General features: G+C 39.3%; 1 protein-coding gene across 2 annotated transcripts in view; it reads right to left on the reverse strand.

Annotated features, from left to right (window-relative positions):
* LOC116947392 (potassium channel subfamily K member 2-like) overlaps nucleotides 1–23,265 on the reverse strand; it is a 173,056-nt gene that overhangs the window by 85,263 nt on the left and 64,528 nt on the right. The window lies entirely within an intron of this gene.

The following is a 23,265-nucleotide window of genomic DNA, read 5'->3' on the forward strand; positions in this document are numbered from 1 at the left end:
TGCGTTTCTTCTCTCAAGATTTTCCCACCACGCACCACGACTGTGGCCATTTTCAGGAGGCATAATTTCCAACTGCTGAAGATCCCTGCAGTGCTGAAAAACAAAGCAAGAAGCAATGGTGCAGCCCTCATCTCCAGAGAAGTCTGCACAGAACAATGACCATAGACCATATCCTAAACCACTGCCCCAAGCGATCGTTCAATGGAGAAACGAAGGAGCAAAACACAGGCTCTACAAATGTCATCAATCTTATATCAATATCCAAATAGGTATTGGACTTTATACGCGAGAAGAACGATCACCTGCTCACTTCCTACAATGGTATATGGAAGAGAAAACATCGCAGTCTTCATCAACCTCTTCCACCTAAATTCTAGATTTGAAGTTTTCGTGACTGCAATGATCCATACTTTTTGGTTCTTTAGTTAAAGTCACGTAGGTAAAAAATAATAATAATAAATAATAATAATAAAATCCAATCACGACGTTTCAGAGGCAATACAAGCTTCCTTCTCGCTTGCTTGCGATAATTATAATCGGGCCTCCATTTGCCTTAAGTGTCAAGGAGTTCAAAACATTTTCATAAAACGATCACGCTTGGCGATGTTTCGCGAAATTCCTTATCGATTGTTGTCAATTGGGAGGACGCGTTGTAAAACACGTGACAAATGTCTTCACGTTGGCGTGCCCTGTACGAGTTCCCAACAAATTGAACACACCATTAACATCACGATTTTCATGAATTTTTTTTTTTCGGAAAACTATTTTATTTAACTATGTAAACTATTTTAATTTTTAACAAGTAAGGCCCACTGAGCTATACAGCTCTTTTTCAGAAGATGTATAGCAGCCAAACGCATCTTGCCACCACGGTGCCCCACTCATCAGCAGTGAACTAATCAGGCTGACGATGATGCCTGTGCGAGTGGCTTTTCACTGGTGCAATAACACCACCTAGCACCATTAGGTGCAGAGTTTTCTGAATTTCAAATTCCCATTGTCGACTGTGGCTCTAAAACAGTTAATTGAATGACTGATCGCATGCCTTTAAATTCACATTAATTTTAATGACCACACCTGCTTATAGAAACCTAAAAATCCCTCACCAGATTGCTAATTTGGGACATCTCGTGTTGGACAGATGGCTGTACCTTCTGAGGGCTTAACAATCCCTCTCCTCCCTGTTTATCCTCCCTTACCAGGCTTTATCCACTGCAAGAGGTAGATTTAGTTGTTGTACTTTCCCATAAGTCTGCACTTTGGGCTGTTATATAAAGTAAAGGTTCAGTCCTGCAATTCCTTGCTCACTCCACTGCTGGCAGAACGGTATCCACTAGAGGTAGCTTTAGAGAGGCCCTCTATAGGGCATAAGGTTTTTGGCCTACTCTTCCACAATGGCCAACTGTCGAGTAAGCTGCGAGTGTAACCACACTTTTATCTCACTGGACGCAATCTGCAGAATGACTAACTGTGGTTAACCTATTTATACTCCAATTATACTGCTGGATGGACAGATGCAGGGGGATTTAAAACATTTGCCCGGTTCTTCAGCTGCCACACGACAATAGGAATTTATGTTTTTTAAATGTATAAGATGCGTTTAGAGTTTCATTAGCATGTGTTCAAGGTTCTGAAAAAGGAGAGGCATCTTGAACGATCAAAAATCTTATATAAACACCATCTATTTATATTTTAAAATCACTTTCATTACTTGCACTGGAAAACTTGGAACGCGATTTTTTTTAGGAAAATACAAAACTAAACTGCCCAACAACAACACGTTTAGAGCGCTAATTGTTACCAGAAAGTAGAAGGAAACTTATAAATAATAGTGGTGACGAGGCCACCCTGTGCGCTGTTAGAATGTTAAGTAGAGCGGTAATTTGGTAATTTGGCTAAGGTGTCTTGGATTGTCAGGAATGCATAATGGAATACTGCCCGAGGTTTAAACGTCTATGACACCAGTTTATAACCAATTCATATATAACTTGGCTTGAGCATTAATATTGATTCCAATCTACAAATAGCATCATCCCAGTGCTATGTAATGTTGTTGTTGCTTTTAACTTTGAAGGTACATCTATTTGCGAAGTGCTGATATTTGGTAATGTGTATTACTGGCTGTGTTTAATTACATGGCTTATTCAAATTCCCTTTAGCAAAGACCATGAGGAATTTTAAAACTGATCTCGTATAATCTGCTTCAATGTGCCTAACACGTATCATATTAAAACAGAATAGTAGAGGACTTTTTTGTTTCAGACTGTGAAATGTAAATTAAGCTGCTATGAATGGCACGCCTTTGACTTTTATACCCACAGGGATATTTGCAAAAATAACTTTTGTGATTTTATAGCGGCTGGCTGGTAAAATGTGCCAAAAAATCTCCAAAATGTTCACATAATACCAATGTTGCTGTGTTGGAAATTTGTTATTCCACATTGTCAATGTCTATTGTTGTTCAAGTTCTTTTAACCTGTATTAATGTTTTCAGAAGTATTTTCAAAAATAAATAATAGTACTAAAAATGAATTTGATGAATGTGTCATGTTTTCAATATTATTGCAAATATTCAATCTTGTAAATGGGAGAGACATATCCTCCATAAACTGAACAAATTCATATTACATTTAGATTTAAAGCTTTCGTGACTGCAGGGATTCATATTTTTGGTTCTTTCGGTAAAGTCACGTAGAAGGGAAACAATAAAATAATAAAAATATAAAACAATAAAATTATCACGACGTTTCGACCAGGAACACATAGCCAGTGAACTCAAGCACGTACACCAAGCTCTTAAGGCTAATGGTTACTCCGACTACACAATCCGCAAAGCTATCACTCAAACCATGAAGAAGGACCCTCTTGAGGAGCCATTCAAAACCATCACTTTACCCTACATTGCGGGGATCACAAAAAAGATCTCCAAAATCTTGAATAAACACAAGATCCAGGTCCGATTCAACACATTACATTAAATCCATGATCTGGTTCCATCTGGACATACAGTACCCTGGTGTCTACAAACTAAGTTGCCTCTGTGGTAGTAGTTACATTGGAGAAACCAAACGACATGTCTCGGACCGCATCCATGAACACAAAGCAGACCTAAAACACGGTAGGACCAACACCTCGGCCGTGGTAGATCACTGTTATAATTCAGTAGGCTCACATGACATTGACTTCTCCAAGACAGAGGTTCTCTGCAAGCCATCTGGCTACCATGAGAGATTCGTTCATGAAGCTATCCACACATACAAGCACAGAGACAATTTCAACCGAGAAGATAGATTCTGGCTTAGCATTCATTGGAAGGATTTGATCAACCATTTCGGGTCTTAATTGATTGTTCACGCTTACGGTGGCTTTCAGACCGCATCCATTATTTTCGTCTCCCCCTTCCTCTTTTCCAAACATAAATGGACTCGTCCATCTGAATAACTGCCAAATCGCTCTCCGTGGTGCTAACGTTAAAAAAAACGCCACTTTTTTTCAAATTTTCGTGCTGTGGTTTTCACACCTGATAATGATTGCTTGTGTTGCAGTCGAAACGTCGTGAGAATTTAATTGTTTCATAATTTTATTCTTTTATTGTTTCCCTTCTACGTGACTTTACCGAAAGAACCAAGAATATAAAACTCATATTGTTCCCACGAAGTGTTTCAAGATTATACAGTGACAAAAGGAGATTTTTATGGACACTGTGTGACTCTAACATTTCACTGCATATACTTGCACACAACAACCCTACTCTTGCCATATGCCAAAGTATGTCAAGAGTACGAGCGTACGACAAGATCCTGCAAATTACTCAACTGGGATTACACGGAGCAACATCGTCCCCCGAGTGAGAAAATCTGACAGAACCCTCCTTGAGAATAACAGTCTCGAGACTCGTTGAGACTGTCATGGTGTGGCGATAAAAATGTATTATAATCGAGCATTCTCTGCACATCCACTAAGATCTCGATAGTCACCCACCAGCAACTTGCTTCAAAGTTACCGAGACCATTTTGTTGCGCTCCAACGACCCCTCCGACGAGGAACGCAACCTCACAGCAGCAGCTGCGGCGGCTTTTGGCTGCTGGCCATCGAACAAAGATGGTCACCGCATCGTGTGCTTTCACATGCGCTTCTGCGGCCGTCTGGAACGCTCTTCCTTCCGATATTAGGAAGCCACTGGAGCTATCTAGATTGAAATCTAATTTCTGAAGAACTACTTTTTGTGTTCCGTTTGTTGTCCTTCTGCAGCACCCCCCGATTAGCACGGTTGGCTACATACGGCGCGAAAAAAGTTCAACACACATACGTATATACATACGCAGAAGAGATGCGGGGAAGTTTACCGAGTGGACATTGAGGTGAGAGCAAGAGCCCCAGAGGAGAGCCGACGCTCGAGCCTCGTGGCTCCGCACCCCCTCGGCCACAGCGCATGCCGGAAGTAAGGCGGTGCCGGAGCCTCGCACGCGTACGCCGATTAGCACAGTTGGTTACGTACGGTGCTAAATAAGTTCAACATACGTACATTTGCATAATTGTTTCAATTGCCACACCGAGAGATTGAAGCAATAGTCTCTGGATTGCAATCCTACTGTGCCCATAATTTTCAACATGCATCTTAAAACACAATAACATAAACACAATAACATAACAACAGAAACACAATAACATAACAACAGAAACACAATGACATAACACAACAACATAGACACAACAACATAGCACAATAACATAAACACAATAACACAATAACATAAACACAATAACATAGACACAATAACACAACAACATAAACACAATAACATAAACACAATAACATAAAGCCATAAGCCCCCCCCCCCCCCCCCGACTAAAACACTTTGCCAGCTTTAAATCGAAACTTATGCCCCCCGTTAACTGTTTGTTTTTCATGCCACTGCACGATCAACTTATAAATTATGAGACGCGTGCTCCTCTCATGCCTCCTAGTGCATTCATTCAGCTTCCAGGAGACTATGAAGTACATCTCAGTGCATTAAAGCTGTCGTCCATTGGCTTATTGAAGGGCACTTTTTCTTGCTCACCACGCTTATCCTGCTTGTGCAAGAAACCCTGTGGCTGGCGGAACTAAAGATTCGCGTGTTTGGTCAAGAGAGTGCAGTGACTTTCCTAAAAAAAAGACAATATTGCACTCACCCATACGGCAATTAAAATATGGTGCAAAGTCAAAGCATGAATTCTATTACATTCTATTTCGGACTTATATGAATAAGTGCCTGTGTCAGAATGTTCCATTATGGTGACGTGCATTTATGTTGAGGTCATCAGCACATCACGTGTGTGTAAGGGTGAGGCTACTCACTTTAAACGTTTATTGAGAACTCGACACTTTGTTAAAATCGTGGAATATATTTCCATACCAATGTGTACCTGTAATAGTATAACCGAATGCTGTCATTGAGCACAGGCTGGCAAACAGTGTCCAGGCAAATAAATACTGCCATGGATTAGAGGAGGTAGATGACTAGAGTAGGTAGGTGACTAGTGTAGATAGGTGGATCATACAGTTTCAGTTGTCAGAATCACATTTTTAGTTGCAGTTGTTGAACAGCACGTGGTAGTGGAGTGTTTAGAGACATGGCCATATTCAAACCATAACAACAATTAGCAAATTTTTATTTAAAGCTTTCGTGACTGCAGTAATTCATATTCTTAGCTCTTTCGGTAATATCACGTTATTCTTAGCTCTTTCGGTAAAGTCACGTTGAAGGGAAACAATAAAATAATAAGATATATCTTATTATATCTTATTATATATCTTATTATTTTATTGTTTCCCTTCAACGTGACTTTACCGAAAGAGCTAAGAATAACAATTAGCAAAACACTTTGTTGGATTACATAAGCCACTTTTTTACTTTCAAATCATCTCCCACTTTGGCAATTGAACAAATGCATGAGAAGTGCATGTATTGATGGGCTCCAATCCACGGACATGCAAAAAACCCATTTTGAAGACTTTTGAGTGGTAGAATTCACACTGTAAAGTTGAATTTCTACGATGATATTTCGCATCTCGCGCCTCCGATTAATGCAGTTGGCTACGTACGCTGCGAAAGAAGTTCAACATATATGCCAAACTTTACCTGGGAAACTTGTTGATATGACCTGCCAATCAATCCACATATGTTTATTATTCTACAGTCACCTCGACATAAGATGTTTAGACTTCCTGAAACCTAACCAAGGGGACTGCGTATTACCCTGCCAACGCTCAAGATTTACCAATCACACATGAAGGTCATTAAAGGTTTATATTGGCGCCACAGTGTGAAATACAACGTTCGAGTGAAGCAGAATGCTGCTATTACACAGCTCACCCCAATCCTGCTTAAATACATAAACGCTTTGATGTGATGAAAGCAATAACTCCCGGTGGCTTCATCTTCTTCCATCGGTTGCTTCATTGCATCAGAGCGTGAGATTACAATGTTATTACCATCCAGGAACAAATTCAGACTCATGCCCTTTACAGAAAAATAATAGATAAGATGGGCAAGTCCTTTTGCTTATTTATTTATGTGAACATTTTGGAGAAAATGTGAAATTTTAACTATTTGAGTCAAGAACAATGGTCGAGGTGGCCAGGCGGCCAGGAGGCCAGAGCCCTGAGCCATCACTGATGACATCCTGGGATTGTCCCAGGATTCAGCCACAAGATATGCACCTGGGTTTTAGAGTGAGGTCTGCTCAATGAATGCACACAAAAGACCCCGTAATGATGTCTATTTTTTTTCCTTTCACCGAAAACTAGAGGCCTATGGAAGTGCCTTCAGTGTAGTTCTGTTGTAGTTATGTTGTAGTTATGTTGTAGTTCTGTTGTAGTTATGTTGTAGTTATGTTGTAGTTCTGTTGTAGTTATGTTGTAGTTATGTGGATATCTTCCCTGACACGGCACTGGCACTGCTTCTTGTTGTTAGTTACAAATGAAAATGTCTTAATCTCATGACCCGATGCTGATAGTACAATTGGAGTCACATTGTGGGAAACTAGTCAAACTTTTTTCTGAAGCGGACTGGTTAATGTTTGATGGCCATTCACCATCAGGATGTTGAAAAATAAAGCCTGGTTAAACATAATCATACAATCTGGATCCAGAAATGTTCATTGTATGGCATTGAAATATGAGGTAACAAAATACTCCATCTTTTAAGCTTACAATTCCATAGTATAATAACCTATTTTATCCTTACATTTTGTTCCATATTGAGCTTTCACCTTCATTTCACTGTACTACTTCATAAGGAGCGCCACGGTGGTGAGATGTTATCTCCCCTGCCTGGTATACTGGAGGTCGCGGATTCAATCCCGACCCTGACGTATGTATATTTTAAGTTTGCATGTTCTCCCCATGGTCGCTTGGGTTTTCCTCCTGATCCTCCGGTTTTTCCCTCCACACTTAGAAACATGCATTTAGAGTATTTGGCTGCTATAAATGTCCACATGATAAGCCACTTTGTTGAGCTATCATTTGTGATACCCAGGTTGCTTCTGAAAAGAGCTATGGAGCTCATTGGGCCTTACCAGGTAAAATATAAATAGTTTAGTTTAGTTTTCCTTAAAGGCATCAGGAAGAATTTGTTTCCATCTCTTGGGCTTAGTCTTTTAGAGTTGCGTCAGATAATCAGAAATCAATGCTGATATCGACAGAGTCCTGCCTCACGTGATACAGATTCTAGAACTCGGAGGCGAAGGTTGGGAACCGTTGGAGGACAGGGCTGCGGGAAAAAGAGTGAGAGAAAGTTCGAGAAAGGGGATGATCGAGGGAAGGGTAAAAGGGGAGAGCCTGAGGAGAGGGGATGATCGAGGGAAGGGATGAGGAGCTTCAAGATGAAGAACGAAGCCCAGGCCTAGTGTTGTTGTTGTGTCTGAAATAAAGAGGCTCTAAGTATACAGTCGTCGGTGTCATTTCACTAGTAATGAAATGAACAACTTTCATATGGGCATGATGGCATAATCACTACGATCGCAGTGTTTATAAAGCCAAGAGAATGCATTGGTCCACAAACACGGTTAAGCACGCAGAGCCAGGCACATTCCCCAGAGGTGAGTGGGTGCGAGTAGGACAGATGGGAGGTGACATTTTCCAAGTGAAGATGGAGTCTAGCGACAGAGGATGCTCCTCAGCAGAATAGGCCTTGGCCTCTCAATCAGAGATCAGTGCCATCCATTTCTGTCTCGACTTCGTAGTTAGTTCTGATGTCAGCACAATGGCACACTTGTTAAAACCCAACTGGGAGATGTTTTTTTTTTAAACCAAGACTATCCATATATATCCAATTTACATATACTGTAGATTTAAAATAATGCCTTGAGTTAACTATGATTAAAAATCCACGTAAGTAAGCAGTGCAATATCAGAGAGCTCCCACCTGTGAATTCAAATGGACTTTTTCTCACAGTTTTAATTACAATCTTTTCTTATTAATAATAATTATTCATTAATAATTATTATTAATAAAAAAACTAGGCGTGCTGTTCCTTCATAGGAGACTATTACCATGAGACTTTCATTCGGATCGACATTCCCACTTTTCATGCACAAACGGTAGCAAACATGCAATGTAGTCTTATGAGCGTTCAACTTTGGTTTGTTGTTATATATAGTGCACATTACCATGACCTACATAAAGTAAGTCTGAACACTTAGAATTATTCTTGAGATGGATATATCTGTGAGTCAAATATAAGAGAGAAGTTATGAATTTTTCTTTTTTTAAAGCACAATAATTTGTGGTTTCCCCCCAGTTTTAACCCATGTTATTGCCTATGTCATAATACCCATTGGTGTTGCACGATTGACACTTCATCAGTCACCGTGCACCCGACAATCAGCCCTGCAGCACAAACCCCAGCTGTAAGTGATGCACGTCGGCATTTTCACAAAGATCGCTAATGTTTGTTTGGTTATTTCCTTAATAAGCCAGCACACAAATAACTTTGGATGGACGACGGGAACTGGGGTTGCGTTGTCCTTCTGGCGCTCTTGGATGCGTGCCCCATGCTGCACACACCGCCGAGTGTGAAATGAAAACCTGGGATGAAATCAGCATCCAACAACACTGCCACCGCAGTGACATCTAGGGGCGCGGGGGTTGCGATGGTTCCCGAATTGATGACAAAGCCCATCCCCCAATTCAATCTGGTGACTCAGTACCCACGTGCGTAAAGTGGGTACGTACAAATTTCAACCACCTCAACATTTGTGAAGGACAACAATAGCCAGACACCTTGCATCTCTGAAGCAAATGTGTATTCTGCATTCTGGGACAGTGGAATTGTTATAATATCCACGTGGGTCGGGGAAGTATTGTGGTGAGAGCACAAGACACTCATAGTGTACGTTTTTGTTAAAGATCAAATTTACGCATTATGCTGGCAATTCTTCACCATTTTTAAGAAAAATAACCGATGTTTTACTGGCATTTCAGAAAGTGGTCGACTTATGGAGCCACTGGTGTCCACCATGGGGATGTGGAGTTTACAACACTTGTTGAGAGTTTACAACTCTTGTTCAGAGTTTACAACTCTTGTTCAGAGTTTACAACTCTTGTTCAGAGTTTACAACTCTTGTTCAGAGTTTACAACTCTTGTTCAGAGTTTACAACTCTTGTTCAGAGTTTACAACTCTTGTTCAGAGTTTACAACTCTTGTTCAGAGTTTACAACTCTTGTTCAGAGTTTACAACTCTTGTTCAGAGTTTACAACTCTTGTTCAGAGTTTACAACTCTTGTTCAGAGTTTACAACTCTTGTTCAGAGTTTACAACTCTTGTTCAGAGTTTACAACTCTTGTTCAGAGTTTACAACTCTTGTTCAGAGTTTACAACTCTTGTTCAGAGTTTACAACTCTTGTTCAGAGTTTACAACTCATGTTGAGAGTTTACAACTCTTGTTCAGAGTTTACAAAGCTTGTTCAGAGTTTACAACTCTTGTTCAGAGTTTACAACTCTTGTTCAGAGTTTACAACTCTTGTTCAGAGTTTACAACTCTTGTTCAGAGTTTACAACTCTTGTTCAGAGTTTACAACTCTTGTTCAGAGTTTACAACTCTTGTTCAGAGCTTACAACTCTTGTTCAGAGCTTACAACTCTTGTTCAGAGTTTACAACTCTTGTTCAGAGTTTACAACTCTTGTTCAGAGTTTACAACTCTTGTTCAGAGTTTACAACTCTTGTTCAGAGTTTACAACTCTTGTTCAGAGTTTACAACTCTTGTTCAGAGTTTACAACTCTTGTTCAGAGTTTACAACTCTTGTTCAGAGTTTACAACTCTTGTTCAGAGTTTACAACTCTTGTTCAGAGTTTACAACTCTTGTTCAGAGTTTACAACTCTTGTTCAGAGTTTACAACTCTTGTTCAGAGTTTACAACTCTTGTTCAGAGTTTACAACTCTTGTTCAGAGTTTACAACTCTTGTTCAGAGTTTACAACTCTTGTTCAGAGTTTACAACTCTTGTTCAGAGTTTACAACTCTTGTTCAGAGTTTACAACTCTTGTTCAGAGTTTACAACTCTTGTTCAGAGTTTACAACTCTTGTTCAGAGTTTACAACTCTTGTTCAGAGTTTACAACTCTTGTTCAGAGTTTACAACTCTTGTTCAGAGTTTACAACTCTTGTTCAGAGTTTACAACTCTTGTTCAGAGTTTACAACTCTTGTTCAGAGTTTACAACTCTTGTTCAGAGTTTACAACTCTTGTTCAGAGTTTACAACTCTTGTTCAGAGTTTACAACTCTTGTTCAGAGTTTACAACTCTTGTTCAGAGTTTACAACTCTTGTTCAGAGTTTACAACTCTTGTTCAGAGTTTACAACTCTTGTTCAGAGTTTACAACTCTTGTTCAGAGTTTACAACTCTTGTTCAGAGTTTACAACTCTTGTTCAGAGTTTACAAAGCTTGTTCAGAGTTTACAACTCTTGTTCAGAGTTTACAACTCTTGTTCAGAGTTTACAACTCTTGTTCAGAGTTTACAACTCTTGTTCAGAGTTTACAACTCTTGTTCAGAGTTTACAACTCTTGTTCAGAGTTTACAACTCTTGTTCAGAGTTTACAACTCTTGTTCAGAGTTTACAACTCTTGTTCAGAGTTTACAACTCTTGTTCAGAGTTTACAACTCTTGTTCAGAGTTTACAACTCTTGTTCAGAGTTTACAACTCTTGTTCAGAGTTTACAACTCTTGTTCAGAGTTTACAACTCTTGTTCAGAGTTTACAACTCTTGTTCAGAGTTTACAACTCTTGTTCAGAGTTTACAACTCTTGTTCAGAGTTTACAACTCTTGTTCAGAGTTTACAACTCTTGTTCAGAGTTTACAACTCTTGTTCAGAGTTTACAACTCTTGTTCAGAGTTTACAACTCTTGTTCAGAGTTTACAACTCTTGTTCAGAGTTTACAACTCTTGTTCAGAGTTTACAACTCTTGTTCAGAGTTTACAACTCTTGTTCAGAGTTTACAACTCTTGTTCAGAGTTTACAACTCTTGTTCAGAGTTTACAACTCTTGTTCAGAGTTTACAACTCTTGTTCAGAGTTTACAACTCTTGTTCAGAGTTTACAAAGCTTGTTCAGAGTTTACAACTCTTGTTCAGAGTTTACAACTCTTGTTCAGAGTTTACAACTCTTGTTCAGAGTTTACAACTCTTGTTCAGAGTTTACAACTCTTGTTCAGAGTTTACAACTCTTGTTCAGAGTTTACAACTCTTGTTCAGAGTTTACAACTCTTGTTCAGAGTTTACAACTCTTGTTCAGAGTTTACAACTCTTGTTCAGAGTTTACAACTCTTGTTCAGAGTTTACAACTCTTGTTCAGAGTTTACAAAGCTTGTTGAGAGTTTACAACTCTTGTTCAGAGTTTACAACTCTTGTTCAGAGTTTACAACTCTTGTTCAGAGTTTACAACTCTTGTTCAGAGCTTACAACTCTTGTTCAGAGTTTACAACTCTTGTTCAGAGTTTACAACTCTTGTTCAGAGTTTACAACTCTTGTTCAGAGTTTACAACTCTTGTTCAGAGTTTACAACTCTTGTTCAGAGTTTACAACTCTTGTTCAGAGTTTACAACTCTTGTTCAGAGTTTACAACTCTTGTTCAGAGTTTACAACTCTTGTTCAGAGTTTACAACTCTTGTTCAGAGTTTACAACTCTTGTTCAGAGTTTACAACTCTTGTTCAGAGTTTACAACTCTTGTTCAGAGTTTACAACTCTTGTTCAGAGTTTACAACTCTTGTTCAGAGTTTACAACTCTTGTTCAGAGTTTACAACTCTTGTTCAGAGTTTACAACTCTTGTTCAGAGTTTACAACTCTTGTTCAGAGTTTACAACTCTTGTTCAGAGTTTACAACTCTTGTTCAGAGTTTACAACTCTTGTTCAGAGTTTACAACTCTTGTTCAGAGTTTACAACTCTTGTTCAGAGTTTACAACTCTTGTTCAGAGTTTACAACTCTTGTTCAGAGTTTACAACTCTTGTTCAGAGTTTACAACTCTTGTTCAGAGTTTACAACTCTTGTTCAGAGTTTACAACTCTTGTTCAGAGTTTACAACTCTTGTTCAGAGTTTACAACTCTTGTTCAGAGTTTACAACTCTTGTTCAGAGTTTACAACTCTTGTTCAGAGTTTACAACTCTTGTTCAGAGTTTACAACTCTTGTTCAGAGTTTACAACTCTTGTTCAGAGTTTACAAAGCTTGTTCAGAGTTTACAACTCTTGTTCAGAGTTTACAACTCTTGTTCAGAGTTTACAACTCTTGTTCAGAGTTTACAACTCTTGTTCAGAGTTTACAACTCTTGTTCAGAGTTTACAACTCTTGTTCAGAGTTTACAACTCTTGTTCAGAGTTTACAACTCTTGTTCAGAGTTTACAACTCTTGTTCAGAGTTTACAACTCTTGTTCAGAGTTTACAACTCTTGTTCAGAGTTTACAACTCTTGTTCAGAGTTTACAACTCTTGTTCAGAGTTTACAACTCTTGTTCAGAGTTTACAACACTTGTTCAGAGTTTACAACTCTTGTTCAGAGTTTACAACTCTTGTTCAGAGTTTACAACTCTTGTTCAGAGTTTACAACTCTTGTTCAGAGTTTACAACTCTTGTTCAGAGTTTACAAAGCTTGTTGAGAGTTTACAACTCTTGTTCAGAGTTTACAACTCTTGTTCAGAGTTTACAACTCTTGTTCAGAGTTTACAACTCTTGTTCAGAGTTTACAACTCTTGTTCAGAGTTTACAACTCTTGTTCAGAGTTTACAACTCTTGTTCAGAGTTTACAACTCTTGTTCAGAGTTTACAACTCTTGTTCAGAGTTTACAACTCTTGTTCAGAGTTTACAACACTTGTTCAGAGTTTACAACTCTTGTTCAGAGTTTACAACTCTTGTTCAGAGTTTACAACTCTTGTTCAGAGTTTACAACTCTTGTTCAGAGTTTACAAAACTTGTTGAGAGTTTACAACTCTTGTTCAGAGTTTACAACTCTTGTTCAGAGTTTACAACTCTTGTTCAGAGTTTACAACTCTTGTTCAGAGTTTACAACTCTTGTTCAGAGTTTACAACTCTTGTTCAGAGTTTACAAAGCTTGTTCAGAGTTTACAACTCTTGTTCAGAGTTTACAACTCTTGTTCAGAGTTTACAACTCTTGTTCAGAGTTTACAACTCTTGTTCAGAGTTTACAACTCTTGTTCAGAGTTTACAACTCTTGTTCAGAGTTTACAACTCTTGTTCAGAGTTTACAACTCTTGTTCAGAGTTTACAACTCTTGTTCAGAGTTTACAACTCTTGTTCAGAGTTTACAACACTTGTTCAGAGTTTACAACTCTTGTTCAGAGTTTACAACTCTTGTTCAGAGTTTACAACTCTTGTTCAGAGTTTACAACTCTTGTTCAGAGTTTACAAAGCTTGTTGAGAGTTTACAACTCTTGTTCAGAGTTTACAACTCTTGTTCAGAGTTTACAACTCTTGTTCAGAGTTTACAACTCTTGTTCAGAGTTTACAACTCTTGTTCAGAGTTTACAACTCTTGTTCAGAGTTTACAACTCTTGTTCAGAGTTTACAACTCTTGTTCAGAGTTTACAACTCTTGTTCAGAGTTTACAACTCTTGTTCAGAGTTTACAACTCTTGTTCAGAGTTTACAACTCTTGTTGAGAGTTTACAACTCTTGTTGAGAGTTTACAACTCTTGTTGAGAGTTTACAACTCTTGTTCAGAGTTTACAACTCTTGTTCAGAGTTTACAACTCTTGTTCAGAGTTTACAACTCTTGTTCAGAGTTTACAACTCTTGTTCAGAGTTTACAACTCTTGTTCAGAGTTTACAACTCTTGTTCAGAGTTTACAACTCTTGTTCAGAGTTTACAACTCTTGTTCAGAGTTTACAACTCTTGTTCAGAGTTTACAACACTTGTTCAGAGTTTACAACTCTTGTTCAGAGTTTACAACTCTTGTTCAGAGTTTACAACTCTTGTTCAGAGTTTACAACTCTTGTTCAGAGTTTACAACTCTTGTTCAGAGTTTACAACTCTTGTTCAGAGTTTACAAAGCTTGTTGAGAGTTTACAACTCTTGTTCAGAGTTTACAACTCTTGTTCAGAGTTTACAACTCTTGTTCAGAGTTTACAACTCTTGTTCAGAGTTTACAACTCTTGTTCAGAGTTTACAACTCTTGTTCAGAGTTTACAAAGCTTGTTCAGAGTTTACAACTCTTGTTCAGAGTTTACAACTCTTGTTCAGAGTTTACAACTCTTGTTCAGAGTTTACAACTCTTGTTCAGAGTTTACAACTCTTGTTCAGAGTTTACAACTCTTGTTCAGAGTTTACAACTCTTGTTCAGAGTTTACAACTCTTGTTCAGAGTTTACAACTCTTGTTCAGAGTTTACAACACTTGTTCAGAGTTTACAACTCTTGTTCAGAGTTTACAACTCTTGTTCAGAGTTTACAAAGCTTGTTGAGAGTTTACAACTCTTGTTCAGAGTTTACAACTCTTGTTCAGAGTTTACAACTCTTGTTCAGAGTTTACAACTCTTGTTCAGAGTTTACAACACTTGTTCAGAGTTTACAACTCTTGTTCAGAGTTTACAACTCTTGTTCAGAGTTTACAACTCTTGTTCAGAGTTTACAACTCTTGTTCAGAGTTTACAAAGCTTGTTGAGAGTTTACAACTCTTGTTCAGAGTTTACAACTCTTGTTCAGAGTTTACAACTCTTGTTCAGAGTTTACAACTCTTGTTCAGAGTTTACAACTCTTGTTCAGAGTTTACAACTCTTGTTCAGAGTTTACAACTCTTGTTCAGAGTTTACAACTCTTGTTGAGAGTTTACAACTCTTGTTGAGAGTTTACAACTCTTGTTGAGAGTTTACAACTCTTGTTGAGAGTTTACAACTCTTGTTCAGAGTTTACAACTCTTGTTCAGAGTTTACAACTCTTGTTCAGAGTTTACAACTCTTGTTCAGAGTTTACAACTCTTGTTCAGAGTTTACAACTCTTGTTCAGAGTTTACAACTCTTGTTCAGAGTTTACAACTCTTGTTCAGAGTTTACAACTCTTGTTCAGAGTTTACAACACTTGTTCAGAGTTTACAACTCTTGTTCAGAGTTTACAACTCTTGTTCAGAGTTTACAACTCTTGTTCAGAGTTTACAACTCTTGTTCAGAGTTTACAACTCTTGTTCAGAGTTTACAACTCTTGTTCAGAGTTTACAAAGCTTGTTGAGAGTTTACAACTCTTGTTCAGAGTTTACAACTCTTGTTCAGAGTTTACAACTCTTGTTCAGAGTTTACAACTCTTGTTCAGAGTTTACAACTCTTGTTCAGAGTTTACAACTCTTGTTCAGAGTTTACAAAGCTTGTTCAGAGTTTACAACTCTTGTTCAGAGTTTACAACTCTTGTTCAGAGTTTACAACTCTTGTTCAGAGTTTACAACTCTTGTTCAGAGTTTACAACTCTTGTTCAGAGTTTACAACTCTTGTTCAGAGTTTACAACTCTTGTTCAGAGTTTACAACTCTTGTTCAGAGTTTACAACTCTTGTTCAGAGTTTACAACTCTTGTTCAGAGTTTACAACTCTTGTTCAGAGTTTACAACTCTTGTTCAGAGTTTACAACACTTGTTCAGAGTTTACAACTCTTGTTCAGAGTTTACAACTCTTGTTCAGAGTTTACAACTCTTGTTCAGAGTTTACAACTCTTGTTCAGAGTTTACAACTCTTGTTCAGAGTTTACAAAGCTTGTTGAGAGTTTACAACTCTTGTTCAGAGTTTACAACTCTTGTTCAGAGTTTACAACTCTTGTTCAGAGTTTACAACTCTTGTTCAGAGTTTACAACTCTTGTTCAGAGTTTACAACTCTTGTTCAGAGTTTACAACTCTTGTTCAGAGTTTACAACTCTTGTTCAGAGTTTACAACTCTTGTTCAGAGTTTACAACTCTTGTTCAGAGTTTACAACTCTTGTTCAGAGTTTACAACTCTTGTTGAGAGTTTACAACTCTTGTTCAGAGTTTACAACTCTTGTTCAGAGTTTACAACTCTTGTTCAGAGTTTACAACTCTTGTTCAGAGTTTACAACTCTTGTTCAGAGTTTACAACTCTTGTTCAGAGTTTACAACTCTTGTTCAGAGTTTACAACTCTTGTTCAGAGTTTACAACTCTTGTTCAGAGTTTACAACTCTTGTTCAGAGTTTACAACTCTTGTTCAGAGTTTACAACTCTTGTTGAGAGTTTACAACTCTTGTTCAGAGTTTACAACTCTTGTTCAGAGTTTACAACTCTTGTTGAGAGTTTACAACTCTTGTTCAGAGTTTACAACTCTTGTTCAGAGTTTACAACTCTTGTTCAGAGTTTACAACTCTTGTTCAGAGTTTACAACTCTTGTTCAGAGTTTACAACTCTTGTTCAGAGTTTACAACTCTTGTTCAGAGTTTACAACTCTTGTTCAGAGTTTACAACTCTTGTTCAGAGTTTACAACTCTTGTTCAGAGTTTACAACTCTTGTTCAGAGTTTACAACTCTTGTTGAGAGTTTACAACTCTTGTTCAGAGTTTACAACTCTTGTTCAGAGTTTACAACTCTTGTTCAGAGTTTACAACTCTTGTTCAGAGTTTACAACTCTTGTTCAGAGTTTACAACTCTCGTCTAGACCCACCAATGGGGGATGAGCATTGTCCTCACTCTTTGGGTAAGAAAACCCTTTGAATAAAAAAAATCCACTGCCTGATTCGTGGTATATAATTCATCACCTGCTTTTTATTATTTTTAGTGTATAATTCGTATTTTTTTCTCAAATGCAACTGGGTAATTCTTGGAAGTGATAAATGCATATACAAGTAAAACAGCAGTCTGTGTCTCCAAATATAAATGAAACATTTCTTTAAATCAATCCGCCGATTGGCTTTTAAGACCAATATTATCCAGCAACATTTGCTTAAGCAAGAAAACGTTTCACCGATTTCGACCTTATCAGTCTCATCAGCAGCAGTCAGGCTTGTTAAACAAATGCTGCTGGTTGCCAGATATTATTAGCAAGAGCATGCCATCGAAACGATTGGGCAATGTTCAATAGAACTAAAAACAATTGTAGACAAACTCATTACGTGTTGCTGTGGAGTATAATGGGTAAAACCATCCATAGACATAATTCCATTTAGAATCTCCACATATAAAGAATCAACTGTAAGTGCAGCCTCCTGGCTTTCTTGCATATGATAGTTTACTAGATGGGCTGTTGTGTAGCCATCTCACTCTTAAAACGTTTTGGTGATGGGCTGCTAACACTTAATCACAACACTCACCGTGGCTCGCAAGATAAATGCCTTTCCGTCTAAAGCAAGGATCACTTAACACGCTTAGAAATTGCCCATTCATGTGTGGCACTGTCAGTGTAAAATTGGCTAAGGCATTATAGTATGCAAATTATACCTTGAAATGAAGACCTTCAACAAACATTGCTATACTACTCACTGATGCTACCATGTATTTGTTTCTTACAACCAGAGGACTGTACCCTCTAAATAATGAAATATTAACGGTTCTCATACCATTTATATTAGTGACTTAAATGTAAATGCATTTTCACTTGATTATTAAATTCAAGTTTCCGAATCGGGTGCTTCCACAATTTCAATGGCTTGCAGGTCAGATAAGCTATAAGTAGATACCATACACACAGTTTGCAAGAAGCACTATAATTACATTAAACTTTTATTTTCATGTTAATAGAGTCAAATAAAAAGGGACGGTTTACTGGTGCAGTGGTTATTGTGCTGCGACCTGAGTTCGATTCCTGGCCATGGCTGACATAAGTGGAAAGTGAAATCAGAATTGGCTTTGTCCCCTCCTCTACCACTCTCACCAAACAAAGATCCCCAGTGTAGCCTTAACAGACTGTTGGAGCAAGTGCTGTTAGGGAGCACCTATGGAGTCCGGCACGGCACACGAGGGGGTCGGTGGTCAGCACCACGCCCGACCGCCTTTGTCTCCCCAGTGGCGATGTTTACACAACGCACCATGTGAGGCTGAGTGGACCGAGAGGAGGCCCAAGACCGGTTAAGATAATCGTCACTGGTGTTGGTCGTAAGCGGGAATAGAATTGGGGACTCCGGGTTTGTCGTGTAGCGTAGCGCTAACCACTACACCACTGCTTCCCTCACCCCCCTTTACCAACCCACACTGACCAATGTGATGAAGTATGGTAAACAAACCCCATGACCGATATACTATGGGGAGGACTTCATCCGTTGTTGGACTCAGAATGGCTAGACTTTATTTTTAATTTATTTTTTAATTTTCACTTCACATAAAGAACACCGCCATTCGGCCTCCTGGCAGATGTTTCACAAACTTGGTGAACATGCTAACAGTGAGAATAGGTCAATATTGATCTTGTACAGAAACCCATGATTTGAGCACACAACTATACTGCATTCAGTGCACAGTTCACTGACAATCATGCACCTGAGACCTTGATGTGAAAAATCTAGATTGTTTATTCTGAAACGTATGCAAGTCAAAATGTGATGCGTTTAAAGAAAGAAAGATGTGGAAGAGATGGCATGCACTGTACCCTAGGTTTCCATCTAAAATGGTTTATTGTGGCAGGAAAAAACCTTTATTTCCAAATAAATTGGGTCACAATTCGTATACATGATATGCGCTGGGCTGTATTGGGACACCTTTTGACTCATTAGTAGTGTTTTCCATGCCTTTGGGTTTCCATTAGTGGTAACCTCTCATGGAAAAGCTTCACCCCACTGCTCGCTGCTGAATAAAGCTAAACAATCCCGGGACTCCCCACTGGCAGGACTAAAATGTGCAGCTCTATTTCTGCATTCTAATGCAACCTAATGAAATGCTTGTGCAAACACACAGGTGCAAAAAGTTTTTTTTATCTTAAATCGTCAAAGTGCCAATGTACTCAGATGTGCAACGGTTGGCGCTCCTCACTCTGCTGAGGTGCCTGAGCCTATGGTGGAAATTCCACATTCCCATGCATCAATTTATAGAGAGGAATGACCACGTTTAACTTCCCACGAAGTAGTACTAATGTTATTGCACCAAAATGCGTGATTGACTGAGTCGACCGCAAGTTAGAATATGCACCACAGCGACTGTCCAGACGAGTGTCTCGTGCCACAGCGCCACTTAACTGGGCATCTTTCTGCTCTTCTTATGAAGCTCCCAGCACATGGGGATGACATCAGACATCCTGCCGAGTACGGTGCGTTACAACCCGAAACACATCAGAGAGCTGTGAGTGTGCTTAACGGAAGTGCTCTTCGCGGAAACCCTTTTGTGTGGCACACATTGAGATTGTGGAGAGAGGCAATATGTTAAGTTTCAATGGTAACCCCCCACCCTCTCCCAGCTGCTGATGGGGAAATCGACTAATTTTCAGGTCAAGATGACCTGAGGTCTGTCTGCCATGTGCTGTTGTACACTGACACAGAGACAAATCTAGGTCACTGAGATTGTAGCTGAGTGCACTAACAACAAAACCATTACAAGGATGCCCCCACTCAGGCAAGTACAAACAAATATACAAACGTATCAGTGTGTGTTTGTGTGTGCACACACACGCTCACACAAAATAATGTAAATGCTTCACTTGAGCCACTGGTAATACCCATCAAAAGCTTTTTTTTAGAAGATGCCTGTGTGTATTGCCTATCTTTGGAGGGCAGACTATAATTCTCAATCTATTTATTTCAAGCTCGACTGTCAATCAAGTTTTTGTTATAAAATCCTGACATGCACTAGAGAACAAGTCATGAATTCTAATAGGAATCGCCTATTGATACGGGGGTGGTGTGATGGAGCATTAAAAGTTAAAATCTTGATTCTCTGGACAACAAATGTCAGTTTCACCATCACATTGATCAACAAAAAATATTGGATTTAATAAAAACAAATATCAAGTGCTTCTGAGGTATTTTTCTACAGTAACAAATATATAATTTTCTCCCCCAAAGATGGGCCATTGTCAAAACATTTCATTTATTTATTTTAAGAAATCTCACAGCAGAGATTTCACCAAATAAAGGACCACATTTGACATGATGTTTTTTTTCGTGACACCATTAGTGACCAAGCTTACATGATCAACGGCACAGTTGAGAACGCAGTTCCACCACAAGCGGCTAAAACAAAATGGATTTAAAACCGGGATCTGAGTGGTACCAGCTCGAGGCTCTGGAATACTCATCCCAACCAGCCACCTATATTCATATTTATTTTATGGGACTTAATTCACTTTGAATGTCTTTCTAATCCAGAATACAATTTAAGTATAAACAAAATCAATACACATGCAATAAAGATATTGGCTTGCATGGGCAACTAGCCAAATTTTTGATTAATAAAGTGATATAATTTTTTTATTACATCAGTATTTTAAACATCTCAGAATCATAAAATGTATTTATACTTGAGGAATCCGATGAAGCTCTTATTGAGAGATGTCCAGTAGTTTCATAGATGTCCAGTAGTTTATGTCGTAAGAAAGGATAGCTATAAACAAAAGTGTAATTTTCCAAAACTGCGTTTATAAGACGACCATAAATGACCTTAAATTGTATTTATGCAGCTCAAAGTCAAGGGAAGCGTTGAATGTCAATGCCATAGAACACGGTCCACCACGGATTGGTGCCGAGATTGTACTGCTTTGCTTAAATCGGCCACAGATAAACGCAGCACCGCTCGACCTGCGCAGGCAGGAAGGGGATGACGGAAGAGCCACCCACGAGAAATGAGTCACATTCTGCTCAGCCGGTCTTGAAGTGTTTATCATCTCAAACCGCTCACGTAGTGACCACGATCGAGCAGGGGGGAAAACAACGTCACTCACACACACACACGCATCTTACTTATGCCAGAGATAACGGAAAATCTAAAATTCACACCAACTGGTCGAGTGACAAACAGATGCATTACCCTCCGCTATTTTGTTTGATCCAATAGCTTTGTAGAACACACTGATTACACAGACACCAATTGCACGACCATTATGGTCTTTTGAATGGATTACATACACTGTACATTTTTACAAAGTCACGACGATGGTGGACTATTCCTGCGTTTATACAAAAACAAGTATACAGGAGCAGTGTATATTAGCATACAACAAGACAGAGATCGCCCATGTAGCTATACAGCCTGTGAGTGCTGCTAGCGAGCACCTATGAAGGCCAACACGGTGCACGGATGAGATTGTGTTGTGTGGACAGCACCACGCCTGGTCAACTTAGTCTCCCCCAGTGCTTGTATTTATAAACTGCCACCGTTTTTAGCCTGAGTCAACCTCAGGAAGGCCCAGGACCGATTCAGATATTCACCACTGATGTTGGCTGTGAGCAGATAATCGAAATAAATGTGCTAACCACTACACAACCACTCCCCACATATAGGAATGTGAGCATACACACAGGTACATACGCACAGTGTAAATAGCAGTCAAGCACACGAAGATATCCATAAACACATATCATCATGTGCGTGATTGCATCTCCACAGAGGGCAACGCCATAAATCCTGTTAAGAAGGGGACCCTTTGTAACCTACCAGAGAGCCTGGACTGTGTAGAATAATAATACGTGACCATGGCCTGCTATACAATTTCTCATTTCTGCAAAAGGAGTCTTGGGATTTATTTTTCTTTCGGACAAGGCATCAAACTTGACGTCTCCACTGAAGTGAACCTGAAGGTGGAGCCCTGCAGTTGCTGGTTCACGCCACTACTGGCGGAAGGCCCCTACACTGTAGGCAGTTTTAGAGAGCTTTTCTCGAGGATATTATGGCCGACCCTTCCACGTTGGTCTGATACCTTTGGAGGACGTTGGGGTGCCAATAATAGCACCACTACCCGCGCAATCTGCTGATCGACTGTCACGAACCCATTTTGACTGCCGAGTGGACAGCGACTGAGGGCGGCTTGTGGAGGATTTAAGAAACTCACGCCGTTGTTCCAGCAGATCGAATGGAACTGGCAACCTCTCAACCGCCAGTCCAGTGTGCTAACCATTGCAGCGGCAACATTGCATTGAGGACAAAGACACTTATTCGCAATGTTCCTGCAGGACTTAATCAGCATGATGGACACAGGGGCCGACCAGGCGAGCTTTGTCTAAGAGGTCGATCATGGGAATTTGTCGCCATGCGAGATGCGACTCTGTGAGCACCTGATGAATGCTCCGGCTGACACCGATGTTGGGCTCCATCACATTTGTTCTCACCAGGGCCCTTGGCCGACATATTGCCTCTTCTTCAGTTACACCCACACTAGAAATAAACTCGTAAAAAATCCACATTTTCTTGGTAATCTGGTAACGCACGTCGAGCATGGATCTCAGGTTGAGAGGCTTTCGCAGCAAGATATTTGGCGACTATATAAAGCCTACGTGTTAAACAAACCCCCACTGCCCAACTCGATCTACACTTGTATTTATTGACAATATATGTCCCACGATACCCAACCAACTGTGATGTGATCATCAAGCTCACTCATGAAAAACATTCCATTATCCAAACTCAAGCATAAAACTCCAGGGTGCTCTTCGTATTGATTGCACGTGATCATTTCTTCACGATGTTTGGTCAGTGCAGGAGAAATCTATCGGTTCACACTGCAGTGCCTGCCCCGTCTCTCCATTGCAAGTGCAGTGCATAATACTTTGACCCCGACGATTACACAAGGGGAGAATTCAAATCACAGTCGAAAGTTGACGTATTTTTCACGTCTCCTAGGTTGCTTAAAATGACTACAATTTTGTGGGA

Source organism: Petromyzon marinus, chromosome 29, assembly GCF_048934315.1.
Source record: "Petromyzon marinus isolate PM22_M1 ecotype Great Lakes invasive population chromosome 29, UKy_Petmar_22M1.pri1.0, whole genome shotgun sequence".
Lineage (NCBI taxonomy): Eukaryota > Metazoa > Chordata > Hyperoartia > Petromyzontiformes > Petromyzontidae > Petromyzon > Petromyzon marinus.